This window comes from Petaurus breviceps, unplaced genomic scaffold (genome assembly GCF_028583685.1).
Source record: "Petaurus breviceps papuanus isolate PSGF00001 unplaced genomic scaffold, PetGlider_PUasm1.0 186, whole genome shotgun sequence".
In the NCBI taxonomy this organism is placed as follows: Eukaryota; Metazoa; Chordata; class Mammalia; order Diprotodontia; family Petauridae; genus Petaurus; species Petaurus breviceps.
In genome coordinates, this window is record NW_027185798.1 from 44,148,269 (window position 1) to 44,165,239 (window position 16,971).

A 16,971-nucleotide genomic window follows, 5' to 3' on the forward strand; every position below is an offset into this window, starting at 1 on the left:
AGAATGAAAGAAGAGATAGACAAGTTATAAGCAACATAGAGGGTGTTCAGGATTATGTATAAATTTTAGAAAATATAGTCAGTTGGTCAAAAGTAGGACTGTCTCTGGTAGAAACAGCAGAAATTGAGGATGGAAATCAAGGGAGCTTGGAGGGAGGAAAGGGTAGAGCTGCTGGAAGGAAGGGGGCAGTTTCCACTTTTCTTGTCCAGTCTATTAAGTCTAGCCTAACTTCTTTCAGACCCAGGGCCTATGTCCTATATTCCCTTTCCAGCTGCCCTTATGTCTAGCTCAATGGTCAGTGCTTCTCATTTGTCTAATGGAGTCAGTAAGAAGGTTGTGGGGATGAGGGCTTGGTACATCTGATGATATTCCCTTTAAGAAACAATCCTTTTCCTGTTTGGGTTTTGTGTCTCCCTTTATTATGGCCAACTTCAGGGCAGGTAAGCTGCCCAGAAGTCAGACTAATTGAACATGTCAAACAGGGTTGTATGCAGGACTTTTGTACTAATGGGGTCCCAGAAATAGCTGTAGGATCCATAAAAACGCACACACCTGCTCTAAATGCTAATCTGAGCTGTCTACAATGCATGGAATGGATTGTTATTGGTTAATTGGTTGTTATACTGTTGCTGGCTGGTCTGATTGACAGCTCAGTCAGCCAGTATGCAAGAATGTAGGAATACTCTTTTCCTTACCTACCCTTGGCTGATTCAACATAAGAAGAAGGTCTAGGAAGAAATCAGAGAGTGAAAATTGTCTCCTTGTGCTCTGGAAATGGCCAGACAGAAACAGACACAGTCTGACAATGGTCTGGAACCTTTGCAGCTGAAGGTGGAATTCACCTATTAGGGTGCCTTGCACATAATCACCACTTAATAAATGGTGTTTGTTTGGATTTTCTCATATAGTATATAGAGAATTAGACCTGGGTTCATATCCTACTTCAAACACTTACTAGTTGTGTAACTCTAGGAAATTCATTTAACCTCTTCCTAACCTTGGTTTTCTCATCTGTAAAATGGAGGGAAGGCTTGGATTGTATGGTCTCTGAGGTCTCCCTCCTAGGTCTACATCTATGAGGTTGTGATCTATAAACAGCTGTAAAACTTCATAATGACTGCTGCTGATGCCCACAGGGCCTATGCCTTAAGAGGTAATGGAAGGAAGCTATGCCTTCCAGCCAGAACTTGCCATGATTATAAGAACCACCAGACTACTTTCTGCAGGGGCAGGGCTGCTGATCTGCTAAAAATTCAGATCTTTGGGAGAGGAAACCTCATACTTTCCTGGGACAGGTAAGAGAGAGCTCAATGAGAGGAACAATAAACATAGACTATAGCTGGTTCAGATTGGTAGCATAGTGTCTGTGGAGCTGAGATAGAAGCTAAAAGACCAATTTCAAGAATAAAGAATCAAGGTAGGGAACTTGGTATTATTTCAGAAAGTCAAAATATAGGGTGGGTCATGGAGATGACTGTCTGACAATCTGATTCCCCAAAGCTTTGGTCCTTCCATGCCAACTGACTCTGGACTTATCACCACTGTTACCTTCTTAGCTGGCTTGAGTGGACTGACTTCAGAAATCCAAAGAAGGTAGTTAAGTAACACAATGGATAGAAGCAGTACTTGGAATCAGTAAGAACTGAGTCCAATAGCTAGCTTCCATAGCTATATGACCCTGGGCAAGTCACTTAATCTCACTCAGCCTTGGTTTCCTCATCTATAAAATGGGAATAATAATAGCATCTACCTCCCAGGATTCTACCTAGACTGTATCTGATATTCTAGATGTGAGGATTGAGTGAAAAAATATATATGTAAACATTTTGCTTTAGAAACCTTGAAGTACTATATAAGATAGGCTAGCTATTAAGAAGGTTGGAAGGTTTTCTTGTTTTGTTTTGATTCCTCTTTCCCATTGTTCATTCTGTTGATTATAATCCTTTACAACCTGACTAAAGTTTTATGTGAAGGTATTTGTAGATCCTATATTTGATCGCAGGCCGCCATGGGAGAGGGGAGGAGAGAGAGGGGGAGGAAATTTGAAACTCAAAGGATTGTGGAACTGAATGTTGTAAACTGAAAGTAAATTAATTAATTAATTAAAAATAACTTTTGAAAAAAGATTCCTGGACCCCAGATAAAGAGCTTGGAGGAAGATAGAGATGAGAGTGGTAATGAGAATATTGTTGGCTACAGTTGAGATAAATTTCTAAGTAGTTTAGTCTTTAGGCTTACTTTCTACTTCCAACCTTTATGCATGGGAATCAAAATCTCCAGCACTGTGGGTAGATGATACTTGGGACATAGTAGTAAGATTGATGCTAATACATTTTAGGTGCAATTTTCATTTTCATTTCTGGTGTTGGACCATCTTATGGTGCCAAAGACTTTGTTCTTTTTCTGGATCTTTAGTAGCTTTGGCTACTGAGAAAGCAGAGATTGTATCATCTATAGAAGGCCGTATATGTCCTCAAGGCCCACTCAGAATCCAACTTACTCATTTTACAGATGAGCATTTTGCAGAGATGTAAAGAGGTCAATAAGGGAGTCCCTCACTTGGATATTGACTTTGGGACTCGGTTGGGCTTGGGGTAGTACCATTAGTCTGAGGGGGTACCCAGATATTCCCCCAGATGCTTGGATATGGGCAATCAGGCTGCATCCACTAAGTTTCAAATGTGGTTTATGAAGCTTTATAAATGAGGTTGTGTCTGAGCTAACATTTCAGATATGAGCAGATCAGCAAGTTTGTTACTTGGTTAGTGTCAAGTCATTTAAATTGACAATTTAATTGATACCTACTAGGTGTGCATTTCAGTGTGCTGACTGGTTTAGCTACAGATAAACTTCTCTGATTTGACAGGAATCCAGAAATCTCCTGTTTGCCAGTATATCCTGGATCAATAGAGGAAAAATTAAAATATCTTTCTGAATTCTTGCCCCTGCCTGAATGATGCCAGGGTCAAGTGCCAGAGTCTCCCTTTGCTCCCAAACCACACCTCCAAGCCATGTTTTTCTCTTTCTCTCTCAAATCCACTGGATCTGGATAGTAGGAATAATACAACATCAAACTTGAGCAAGCACTTTTCTCATGATAGTACTGTGAGGTATTTAGTCCAAGGGTTATCATTTCATTTTGTAGGTGAAGGTCCAGATATTAAAAGTGACTTCTTCTTGGTCAAGTAGATGTCAGAGATGAGATTAGAACCCAAGTTTCCTTCTATTATATTTTGCTATCTCTGTAACAAATCCACTTAGGGTATGGTGTTTTTACATTAATATTCATCTTTCTTTCCTTATGTTCTTAAATATGTATGAAAAGAATGATTGATTTGAGAGTCACCGCAGGATGTTAGAGAAAAGATTTTTCTGAAGTTTAGCCAATTCCAAAAGTTCCTTTTTAAATAGGATTTCACAACTCTAAATACTATCAAGTTTCAAAATAAAAGAATCATAAAAAAAAGGTTGGAAGGGAAGGGGTTAAATGAGACTTTTTAAGCCTCCTCCCCCTTTTCCTAACTCTTGTCATTCAGGAACATGTGACCTTCTTGTCTTGGCTCCCACAACACTGTGTCAGTGGTTTTCTCCCCAGCCCTGGTATGTGCTAGGTATATTTGCTTTTCGTGTTTTGGCCGCTAATGACTAATTTTCCTCCAATCATAATCCTCTTGCCCCATTGGGTTGAACAGTGAAGCATGGATGGGTTGGTTCTGTTGGCTCAGCACATTCCGGCACCAGGCTGGGCCCTCCACCTGCCACACAGCAGCAGGGCACATTGTCCATGCAGGAGCAGCCCTAGCTTGGTGGGAAGAGAACAGGACTTGGAATCAAAGGCCCTGGCTTCAGAACCTCACTCTGCTACATCTTACCTGTGTGGCCTTGAACAACTGCTTTACATCTCTGCAAAATGAGCAAAGTTGGATTCTGAGTGGGCCTGGAGGACATATACGGCCTTCTAGGTCCTTGAGTATGGCTTTTTGACCTAGTGCAGTTTTACAGAATAAATCCTTTTATTAAGGGGATTTGTTCTGTGAAGTTTAGATTCAGTCAAAGGGCCACACTTGAGGACCCAGAGGGCCACAGGTGGTCTTGAGGCCACAGGTTCCCCAGCCTTGGTGATCTTTCAGGTACCTTTTAGTTGTAAACATATGAGCTACGCATGGAGTTAGGAAATGTCTCTTCTTGCAAGCATTTAAAAGTACTAAGGAAGACAGTATGGTGGAAAGAGAGGAAAGAGGGTTTGGAATCAAGGAACCTGGGTTAAAATCCTGCCTCTCATCCCATGTAACATATGTAATTTTTTAGGCAAGTTTCCTTACCTATAAAATAATTGGGTTAGTTGCCCTCAAAGGCCCAGTCCAGCTCCAAATCTATGATACATTTAATATTCTATTGACTCCATATGCCATCTTCTTCCAGTTCCTTTGTCATCTTTTTTGTAGTGTTATACAAGTGGGTTAGGGACTGAACTTGTGGTTTCATTGTTATAAGGAACTCCCAGGGGAGGAAAATCCTTCTACCAATACAAATTGGTGCCTTCTCTGAAAATTGTCTTACAGCAGCTGTTGTCAAACTTTTTGGTCCCTTTTCACTCTTAAAAATCATTGAGGACCCCAAAGAGCTTTGGTTTATGTGGGTGATATCTGTCAATACTTATGATATTAGGATGAAAACTGATAAATGTTTAAAACATTTATTTATTAATTCATTTAAAATAATAATAAACTCATTACATGTTCTTGTAAGTAACATTTTAAATGAAAATAGCTATGTTTTTCAAAACAAAACATTTAGCAAGAAGAGTGGCATTGTTTTATAGATTTTTGTAGATCTCTTTAAAGTCTGGCTTAATAGGAGACAACTAGATTCTCCTATCTGCTTCTGCATTCAATCTGCTGTGATATGTTGTTTTGGTTGAAGTATATGAAGAAAATCTATTCTCACATATATATCTAGTTTGGAAGAGGGAGGAGTATTTTAATAAGCAAATAAGGTCTTAGTATTATTATGAAAATAATTTTGACTTTGCAGACTTCCATAAAGGGTCTTTTGGACTAGTGATTTCAAGCTCTAATGAAAAATTGGCCACTGAACCCTACATCAGGATCCCTTTAGGTACACGTTGACTTAGAAAACCACATATTAACATTATCTATGTTTTATTATATTTTTATTTATTTTGTTAACTATTTCCCAAATACATTTTAATCTGGTTCAAGACACACTAGGGAGTATTGAATTTGGCCAGAGCAGTGAATTTGACACCTTTGACCTAAAGCACTGAGAAATTAAACGACTTACCTAGGTCAGAAAGCCAGTATATGCCATTTAAACACAGATATAGGTTGAATTCAGGCTTTCCTGGTTTGTAGTTCAGCTCTCTATTGCCTATACTAAGTTAAGAGGGCTGTTTCTGGTCATCAAAATTTACCTTCCTTTGGAGAGGAGTAGAGGGGGAAATGGAGGTCTAGGGAATCTAAATAACCAGTCCAAGGTCACACAAATTCTAAGTAACAGAGCTAAAGGGTTTGTGCCCAAGTGAAGATGCAGTGTTCTTTCTGATATACTATGCTTTGCATTGCATGATGGGAAACTGGAAATTTCTTTATTTTCTAATTAATAGTGGATTAAATGGGAGCCCAGTGATGGTCATGTAAGAAAATCATGGTTCAGTCAATTCATTCCTGGCTCAACTCACTTTCTAGATTTCTCCAATACTTTACCAACCACTTAGGGGAAAACAAAAAAGCGCAAAACCAGCCTTCACACTAAAGCTGGTTCTAATTCGGATCGCCAACTTCCTCTCTTGGACCAACATTTCTTAAAGGGCCCTGATTATGCTCACTTTACTCTTGGCTCAACTTATTCTCTGGAGCACTGCTGAAGAAAGTGTACTCCTTCCTCCTTCCAGTGCGCAAATTTATGTGTGGTCTTCCCTTATTAGAATATTAATTCCTTGAGAATAGGCATTGTCTTATTTTTGTTTGTATCTCTAGCACTTGGCACAGTGCCTGTCAAATCTCTGTCTGTCTCTGTCTCTCTGTCTCTCCTCTCTCTCTCTGTCTCTCTCCCTCTCTCTCCCTCTATCTTTCTTTCTTTCATATTTCTGTCATTTATCTATCTTTTCATTGCCTATCTATCTTGAAAATAAAATTGTTATAAGATAAAAGTCCCTAATCCAGAGTCATTTAGAAATTACTTTGGAAAAAGCTATTATTTTTAGAATATCCATCATCCCACCCATTAGGGTGAAACGATGCTGGTTTCATTACCTCTTCATGTCTAATTTGATCTAACAGCTATTTCCTAAGTGAGTATGGGAAATGTAAAGTGCCTGACATTGAGGGAGATACATAGCTGAACAAGGCATAGCCCCTGCTTTCATGGAGTTTATAGTCTAACTGAAGAGCACAAAAACAAACACAACAGAGAACAAAATAAAATGAAATATGCTAAGATTGCATTCCAGAAGCACAAACAGAAGGCAATGGGAGTACTGAGGGTAGAAAGATAATTTCTTTTTTTCTTTTTTAGAGCAATTGGGGTTAAGTAACTTGCTCAGGGTTACATGGCCAGTTATTTCTGGGTGTGGTGCTAAGTATCTGAGCCCAGATTTGATTCCCAGGTCATCCCGACACTGGGGCTGCTGCTCTTACTCACCGAGCCACCTGGCCGCCCCTAGAAAGATAATTTCATAAGAGAGTGGGGATCAAGAAAGGCTTCCTGACACTTGAACTGGATCTTGAAGGATCCATTAGAATGAAACAGACTTCAGTAGCAATGGGTAGGAAGAGTTTTACAGGTTTAGGAATAGAATGAGAGAAGAGACAGGGGTGGGAGTGTAGGGAGGAGGTAGTGTGAGGTAAGACTAGAAAGGTAAAAAAAACAGTACCATTTGGTGGGAGGGCTTCAAAGGCCAAGATGTTTAGATTTGGGGGCAGAATGGTTGAGTGCAAAGTTCACATTGGTTTTGTAGTCAGACTTGGCCAAGTCACTTTCTTGGCCTCAGTTTCTTCATCTGGAAAATTAAAGGGTTGAATTTGATTGCTTCTAAAGTCCTCTTTAGCCCTAAATCAATAATCCTATGATCCCACTCTGGTCAGCGATGAGGAGACATTGACAGGGTTTGAACTAAGTAGCAACAGGCCAAACTTGTGTTTAGGGAGAATAAGTCTAGATGTGGTATAAGTTAACCAGCAGTTTTGGACAACAAATCAGTTTCTGATGAAGGGGTCTTGCTCCTCCTTGAAAAACAGTCTTCATTTCAAATGATTCTTGCTTCCAGGCATGGGAGCTGACAAGAAAGCAGAATGAAACTATAGATACATGACCCAGCTTTCAGCTGTGCCTCATTCTTTCATTTCCCATTCTCTTTGTGTCTCCTGCTTTAGGGGAAGTTCTGAGCACGAAGGAACAGAGGTGTCCAGTCTTGTGTCCAGTTTCAAAATTAAGAAAGAGCTTTCCTGTCATCCAACTGAAGGCATTCGCTCCTTACAGGAGACACTTTTCTGCTTTTCAAAATGGGGTCATCTCAGAGAGTCTTATGAGTTGATAGAGGTGCCCAACCAGTACTTTCCTTGACAGATCCCCTCCCCTCATGTGAGTGAATGTACATGTCTTTGTCTCTCTGTTTCTTTCTATCCCTTAATTTTCTAATTCACTAACTGTTTCTTGTTTTCTGTTTGGAATGAAATATAGAGCAGTGATTCCCCTCACTGATCCCTTTACCTACTCAGAGATTAAAAAAAAATATGAAGAAAGCAAGTTTAAGAATGTATCTGCTACTCTGCTTATATCAAAAAAGTATTCTGCTATATATGTGAAGGAAAGCTGAAGTCTCCCATAACAAATGTGTCCTCTCTCTGTCTCAGCTTTATTTTTTTTTCTTAAGCAATTGGGGTTAAGTAACTTGCTCAAGGTTACATGGCCAGTTATTTCTGGGTGTGGTGCTAAGTATGTGAGCCCGGATTCGATCCCCAGGTCATCCTGACACTCTTACTCGCTGAGCCACCTGGCCGCCCCACTGTCTCAGCTTTATGATCTGGGGAAAGAGTTCGTCAACCCAGCCTCTAGTTGGCTGGGAGGGTTATAGCATACTGCCACTTTGATATCACCTCTGTTTTTCCCTCTTTTTATCCCAACCCAAATGTTCCCCACAATGTTTCTTTTGCAAGATATCTTCTTGATACATTATGCTAACTTATCTCCCATTCCATAGGATATGTTCCTTTTGAACAATGAATATGCTTCCATTGGCATATTCCATTGATGATACTCTCATCAAATCTTAATTATACCTGAGAGATCCTATTTAGTCAAGTCAAGCCAACAAACAAGCCCAGAGTGCTCTCCATCAGCACCTCCACCCTTGGATACTCTACTTCCATTCAAGTTTCAGCTTAACTGTCACCATCTAGACAAAGCCTTCCATGACCATCCCAGTTGTTAGTGCCTCACTGAAATAATTTTGTATTTATTTTACATATTCTGATCTGTGCACTCATTTCCCCTGAAAGAATGTAAGCTGTCTGAGGGCAGAGATGTTCATTTTTTTGTCTTTATCTCCACAGCATCTTGGGAAGTGTCTGTTACATGGGAGGCATTTTATAAATGCTTGTGAAATTGAATTGAATGACAAGCCCATCCTGATTCTTTTTCTGATGAATAACTTTCTATAAAAGCTTCCCAATTATATTTTTGTGAAGTTCAATTTTTGAACTCAAAGATAAATGTTTCTTGGGTAATATAAAACTGGAAAGATAGAAAATACAGTGACAGAATATAAACTATTTATTCCTAGAAATTTAAATTTCTTAATAAAGTTCAAAACCACATTAGCTTTCTTTGTTTTTGTTTTTTGCCCACTGTTGCTATGTTGAAGTCAATTGGAATCTTCAAATGTCTGTAGGCAAATTGCCATCTAAGTATGGCTTCCCTATCTTGTACTTGTCAAGTTGAGTTTCTGAACCCAAAAGTGAGACATATATTTTTTCTCTATATAACTTAATCTCATTAGAATCAGCCAAATGCTCTAGACCACCAAGATCTCTTTGGATCCTGACACATAGCATGTTGGCCAACCCTCCCAGATCTGCAGGATCTACAAATTAGGTAACAATCAACAAGCATTTGTTAAGCCCTTGATGTGTGTCAGGTGCTAAGGATACAGGTATAAAAATGAAACAGTCCCTGTCCTCAATCAATTTATATTCTAACTGAAGAGATAACATATAAATATACAAGTATATGTAAAATAGGGGCAGCTAGGTGGTGAAGTGGATAGAGTACTGGAACTGGAGTCAGGAAGACTCATCTTTGTGAGCCTCAGACACTTACTAGCTGTGTGACCCTGGGCAAGTCACTTAACCTTGTTTGCCTTGGTTTCCTTATCTTTGAAATGAGCTGGAGAAGGAAATGGCAAAGTACTTCAATATCAGTATTCAGCTAAGAAAACTCCAAATGGGGTCATGAAGAGTAAGACATGATTGAAAACAATTGACCAACAACAATATATGAAGTATGTATAAACTGAATGAAAGGTCCAATTTTGGGGAGAGGTGTTAGCTGCTATAGGAATCAGAAGTCTTCATGCAGAAGGTGGACGTTGAGAGTCTTGAAAGAAACTTGGTATTCGACCAATATAAAGGCACAGAAATGGGTGGTGGAGTACTGTGTGTGAGAAACAGTAAAGAAGACTCTTTTGGCTGCACTGCAGAGTGCCTAAGTAGAGGTAATAGGTAATAAAATTGTAAATGCATGTTATGGCCAGGTTGGGAAAGGCTTTAAATGACAAAAGAGAGGAATGTATATTTGATCCTACTGGAGTTTATGGAGTAAGTGACTGACATGCTTATAATTTTGGCTCAAGAAGTTCCTTTGGAAATTGTTTGGAGGATGGATTAGAATGAAGAAAGACTTGGAACCAATCAAGAAACTATTGCAATAAGTGAATAATGAATTGCAGTGAGTGATGAGAGCCTGAACTGGTGGGTGGCTGCATGAGATTTGTGTATATGAAAGAAATGTGGAAGTAGAATTGAATGTGAGTGGAAACTAGGAGTCAATGTTAGATAGAGAGCTTACTTTTTTTTAAGCAGTCAGGGATAAGTGACTTGCCCAGGGTCATCCAGCTAGTAAATGTCTGAGCTAGGAATTGAACTCATGTCCTTTTGACTCCAGGGCCAGTGCTCTAGCCACACTGCCACCTACCTGCCCCAGATAGAGGACTTATTAAGTGCTCACTGTATACCAGGTAGTGTACTAAGTTGTTAGAATACAAAGACAAGTAAATAAGAGAGTCGTTATTCTCAAGAAGCTTACATTTTAATAGGAGGAATCGCAGCCAAGAAAGGGAGTTTTGGTCTGGGGAGTCCAGGGATGCTGAGTTGATTCATAAAAAAAAAGCTAGTCAATAATTATCAAGGATTTATTAAGTGCCTACTATGTGGCAGACACTATGCTAAATGCTGTGGATTTCTTTCCCTAGACAATGGTGTGGTTAATTTGATTACTATACCCAGAGCTAGAGTTTGAAAGTAGGAAGCAGCTGGGATGGTGGTAGTCAAATAACAAAACGGCCTTGATGTATGGCACACAACATGTAAAGGTGAAGTATGGTCTAGAGTTTGGGGCCTGCTAATGGAATAGGTAAATTTACATCCATTCAGCTACCAATCAAGACAGGTAAGCCTTAGGCAAGGCATTCTAAAGATGAATAGATTAAATTCACAAAGGTGCTAAATAAGGCCTTGGAAGTTGATAAGGTCACCAAATAAGGGAGTATAGAGAGGAAAGAAGAGAGTCTATGACAAAAACTTGGGGTTTATTTACAACAAGGGATGGGATATGGGTTATGATCTAACAAGAGATAGGGCAAGAGTGGTCAGAGAGATAGGAGGATAACCAAGTGTTAATAAATAAAATAAAAATAAAGGAGAGAGAATTCAGGGGGAAAGGGTAGTCAATTATTTCAGATGCTTTGGAGAGATAAAGGATGAATGTCAAGAAAAAACTCCTCAGATATGTCACTCTTCAGGTTAAACATCTCCTATAATGCAAAGAATCTCTGGGCTTTCTCCAGAAAACACTGAACAAAAATTGAGATGGAAGAAAAGAGTACTGTGGCATCAAGTTGTCACCAATATATGTTTGACTCTACCAAATGACTGACACCCAAATTTTCCTTTCTCATACTCCTGGGAGGTTGATAATCTTGTTAATCTTAGGACAAGGGTAGAAAAACTTCACTTTCAATCCTGGATCTCCTGTGGCAGTTCTCTAATGGGCAGAAAATTGCGCATCTTAGTCTGTCCCTCACCATGATCAGATCTGTTCACTGCCATAATTCATTGGAAGAAGAGCAGTATAAGTTTGACTGTGATTTACTAGGCATCCACAAAGCAATAAGATGTGGAAATATCCAGTTGTCCAACTGTCATTATTGCTTATTTTCTCCTATAATGTGCTCTAGGAGCATGGGCCAAGAATCTTACTCAATACGACCTCAGAAGGCACATCAGAGGGTGCAAGAACAACCTTCCAAATGCATTTGTAAAGCAGTGTTTATTCTAAAGTCTGGTTATAGGGCCACATGAGGCCAGTCAAAAGTTTCCAAAGGCCATAAATACCACCCCTTTCCTGGGCTGTCTCTGTCTTTTCTGCTGAATATTCTTGGTAAAGATGACAGGGTTCAATTAAATTCAGTAGAAACAAAGGACTAGAAAAGAGAAAAATCAATGAATTATCCACAAAGCTTTTCAATAACAAAAGGTTATCTTGCAAATCGTTGGAAAAGTTTTTGCTGTTGATGTACATGGAAAAAATAGGCTTCTTATTTCACGAACCTTCATATGCTCCTTGGGAAAATTCCACTGGCTTTATAGGCTAAAGAACTGAATTAAATTAAGACACACTGGATTATTTGGGACTATTTTTTTATTCTATACTTTATATTTTTCAGCTTTATTGGATTTTAATCAAAGTTTAGGTTGTGAAATATTCAGAATCTGAATTCAAATGTAACGTTTTTTTGGCCTCAAAGTTAAAATACTGAGAGTAAAATAAAATTAATTTAATAAAGTTATAAAACAAAATGTAAAAACCTGAAAATTTTTGAGTTCATTTTCTTTCACCAGTCCAGGACAGTTTCCATACTTTACATAATAATTAGTAAATATAGCTAGTCTGGACTCTGAAAAAAATTCGCTTCCAACATTAATGTGGATGGCAGTGGTGGTCAAAAGGTCAGGAATCTGTTTTCAGCCAATTAACTTTCTTCTCTTTGAGCCTGACTGTCCCTATTTCATTCAGGCTGGAATTTCAGCAACCACTCACAGGCCTGAGCCCACTGCTGATTGACATGGGAATTTTAACTTGTTTTGTTTCTGACCTGGACTGGTTTACCACTTCTTAGCCTGGTGGCCTTGCACTCTAAGGGGCTTGCCACAATGCTACTGAGCTTAGTACAAATGCCTAATCAGGGTTAGTTCCACTGTAGCTCATAACTTCTAGGCTCAACAAATTCCCCAATCTTTATTTCTTAGTAGTAGGGGTTACAAGAGTTTGCCACCAACCATGGCCCCACCAATTCATTTAATGAAAAATATTTACAATTATTTTAAACCTATTTTCCTAAAAATCACTTTGTGTTTCCTGCAAGATTCTATGAATACATTGATCATACATTAGAAATCTATAGCATATAGAACATTCACATCAGTGGATCAAAGATTCTCTCTAAACAGGGATTTGCAATCCTTTGTATATGTACTTGAAGATAGCCTGAAAGGTATGGAAAGTAAGGCCTCCTAACCCTATGGCAACCTTCAGGAAATTCCACTGCTCTGTTCTATTAGTCACTACTAACTAGTCACCACTAGGATTATCAATAACTCTTTCCCATTTATCTCTCCTACTCATAAGGCAGAATGAATGAATGAATGAATATGCATGAAAATCAATGAAAAATGCATTTTTTAGCACTTACTTTGTTCAAAGCACTGTGTTAAATGTTGAGAACACAAACAGGAAAGCAAGATAGCTCCTGCTCAATTAACTCACATTTTAATGGGGAAGACAATGCGTATAGAAAGTTTCAGCTACAGTTTAGATGAAAAGATCCCATTGTCCTTAGAATGTAACACCAAAGTCAATTGTGAGGCACCGTCTTTAATATTATTTCCACTGATGAAGCCATATCCATTTCTGATGTTGAACCCTTTGATAGTGCCAAAGACTTCTGGGATGAAAGCTTTCTTTTTGAGGTCTTCAGTAGCTGTGACTGTTGAGGAGGCAGAGACCACTGCATTTGTTTTCCTAGTTGCCAGGTCACATCTCCTTTGGATTGATTCTATAGATGATGGCCAAAGAGGTTGAGCTGAGCTGAAAGCAGGCTCAGCGGTCTGGGGTGATGGTGTTGGTGGTGGTGATTGTGCTGTGGCTCTTGGAGCTCTTGGTCTAAGGTGGTTGTCATGTGAAAGATATGGCTTGCCTGGCACATGGCACCTCTTGTCTCTCCCTCAGGGTCTTGTTCCTTTAGCTAGGGTGGTCTCCCTATTCTTTCAGAGGCATTTGCTTGGCAGTTGGTGGGGATGACTCCATAGGAACTGCTCCCTTGTTTGATGGTTGTGGGGGCTGGGCTAGAAACAGCTTCAGTGGTCTGGCATGCTTGAAGACATTATGGGATGAACTAAAGCTACCACTGGAATGCTGTGTGCTCTTATGAGTATAAGCTTGTTTTAAAAGCCTGATTTTATAAACTCTTCATTTATTTTAATATTCTGAGGTTATATTCAAGTAACATAAAGATAACAAACTTCCACAAAAATTCACATTATCAATTAAATACAAGGTTCTCATGCTGTTCCTTAATTTGGTAGTTGCATAAGAATACACACTGCATTCTGCCTTGGTTAGACCAAATCTGGAGTAATGTGTTCAATCTCAGGTGCAACATTTTGGAAGGAACATCGAGTAACTAAGGTGCATCCAGAGAAGAATGGCTAGGATAGTGAAAGGATTGTAAGCCACAGTATATGAAGACTGGTAGAAGCAACTAAAGAAGTTTATTTTGGAAAAAAGAGGACTTAGGAGGACATAATACTAGTTTCAGATACAGTTACAGGGAGGCAGATTTTTGGTTTGTGATAATGGGAGGAAAGCCCATTCCTAATAATTAGAGCTTCACCAAAGTGGAATGGGTCACTTTTAGAAGTAATGAGATTCCTGACACTAGAGATCTTTCAGCACTGGCTGAATGGCCACATGTTGTGAATGTTTCAGAGGATATTAATGATTTTGATAGGGGGGGGGGGAGAAAAGAGTTGCATAAAAGATCTTAGAAATTTCCTCTAGCTCTGAGTTTCTGATTCTTTACCTTGTTTCACAGGTAGTGAAACACAAAGTTTCTTTAGGTGTGGTGCTTTGGGGACAACATGGCAGGTGGTAGGTAACAGGTGGTAGGTAATTCTTCTTAGACACTGAAAAGCACAAGGAGCTCACAGACACTGGGTCCTGCAAGTTCAGAACCATAGATAGCTCTTGGTTGCCATGCCTGTTGTAAAATTGAAAAAAAAAACAAACAAATTCATCATCTCATAGTTGGAAAAAACTCTCAGGGGCCATCTGAACCAACCTAGAGGAGAGTTTGAAAGAAACTCTCCTCTATAACATTCCCTATATGTCATTACTTGGCCTTCACTTGAAGATATCTAATGAAGGGGAAGTCACTGCTTCTCTAAGAGCCCATTCCACTTTTTGGACAGTTCTAATTATTAGGAAGATTTTCCTTACATCCAAGCCTAGAACTATCTTTCTGTATACTTAACACTTAGTTCTTTTCATTGGGACCAAGCAGAGTAAACTTAATTCTTCTTCCACATTACATTCCACATTGCAAACATGGGGAGATAGCAATCATATTCTCTCCCCTCCAGGGTACATATTCCCATACTTTAAAGGTAATTTAGTCCACAAACCTCATTTAATAAGCCTCCCTTCTTATAATTATTTCCTATATATTTAATATATTTTTGCTTGTACATATGTTTGCTTGTCACCCCTATTAAGCTGTGAACTCTTTGAGGGCAGGTACCTTTTTGTACCCTCAGTGTTTAGCATAGTTTCTGGAACATAGTAAGTGTTTAATAAATGTTTATTGATTGACTGACCAGCCCAAAGTTGCCCAGGTGTTAAAGGGAAAAGCAGGATTCAAGCCCAGGTCCTTTGACTTTAAATCCACTGTTCTTTCTACCATACAATTCTGGTTTGAGTACCCTCACTGAATACATCACTCTACCTTTGACAGTCCCAAGCTTGTCATCATCCTTTCTAAAAGAATTAGTTTTCTAATCCAAGTTCCATGTCTGGCTTTAGCACAGGTCCCTCTCTAAATGTATACTATTTGCTCTCAGCCACCTCCTACACCCTCAATATTAAACAACTTTGAGACTGTCAGCACAGGCAGAAGTGGTAAAATGATTTTAATAAATATGAGCTATTCATTTACCCTGTGAAGTAGGTAGTGAAAATATTATTTCCATTTTACAGATAAGAAAGCTGAAGCATACTAAAAGATTTGATGATAGTTACTCAGTAACTTTTAGAGTCTGTGTTTAAAGGCAATTATCCTGCCTTTAAATTTATCACATTTACCAGTTTAGCAGATTGACTTTCCAAGTACAATAGGCTTGTGGGCAAGACCCACAGTTTGGAAAGCCAGAGGATGGGAAGAACATTAGCAAGTAGGATTAGTGAACTCTGATGCTAGAACAGAAGACATTTGCTCTATTCCCAGTTTCATGTAGTTTGCTTAGGTAAAGATGACCTTGGGTCCACAGGTATTATTTGAAGTCAGAAGAAAGCAAGGGGCCTGAATATAAACCCTGCCCATGAGAGCGGTGCTAGAAATACAAGGACAAACTCAGAGAATTCCTGATGATTTCATACCTGTCCAGGTCCCCACCTTCCAAAGATTCAGTGAAAGCAATAGCAGCCTGAGGAGGCAAATCTGGGGGTGGGGGGTTGGGCAATCTAATCACAGGACTGGATGCAGGAGCTAAGCGGTAGAATTCTCAGGTTTTCATGATGGCGTTGGGACTAAAGTTATCTGGTACTGGCTTTTGATTTGAGCATTTAATTCTGCCTGCTTAAAGCAGAGCATGATATTCAAATCAGATAGTGGTCCTGGAGGAAATGGGAGTGGAGCAGGCCAGTGGTGAATTTATAGAAGGAGATTAACCCAATTTGCATACTAAACAGCATGTAAATTATGTTATTTCAACCCATAAGTTTAGACATGTCCACTGAAATAAAAATTTATGAGAATGATAAGATATATGGTTGGTGTAAATAAGCTATTCAAAGCAAAATATGCTAAAATATTATGGAAAATGCTCTAGAGACAATGAACAACATGAACCTCAGTCTTCAGCCTTTAGGATAGAAAGCTGACACCCAGCCTTTTGGGCAGTGGACATATTTGTATTGCTTCATCTCTCAGGTCTCTTCCAGGCATGATGGGGAGGGGTCGAAGGTTTGGGTGATCTTACTCCGACAATATAGAGGAGAAGACTATGAACCTTGGGGGAGACGATCTGCTTTCCTGGGGTCACTCTGCGATTTTGCAGCAGAGTCCAAATGAGAAATCAGTAATACTGGCTCCTGGTCCAATGTACTTTTCATTAGAATCATAAGATTATAAAGTGTTAGAGGTGGGAAGGACCTTATTCATAATCTAGCCTAGTGTTTTTTTATTTTACAGATGAGGCAGCTTATATATCCTACAAATTATATGTAAAGGTATTATTATTATTACCTACAGACAGCTAGGTGGCATAATGAATAGAGCACTGGACCTGAAATCAGGAGGACTTGAGGTCAAATCTGCCCTCAGACACTATCTATGTGACCCTGAGCAAGTCACAACCTTTGCTTGCATGAGTTTCTTCACCTGTAAAATGGGGAAAATAA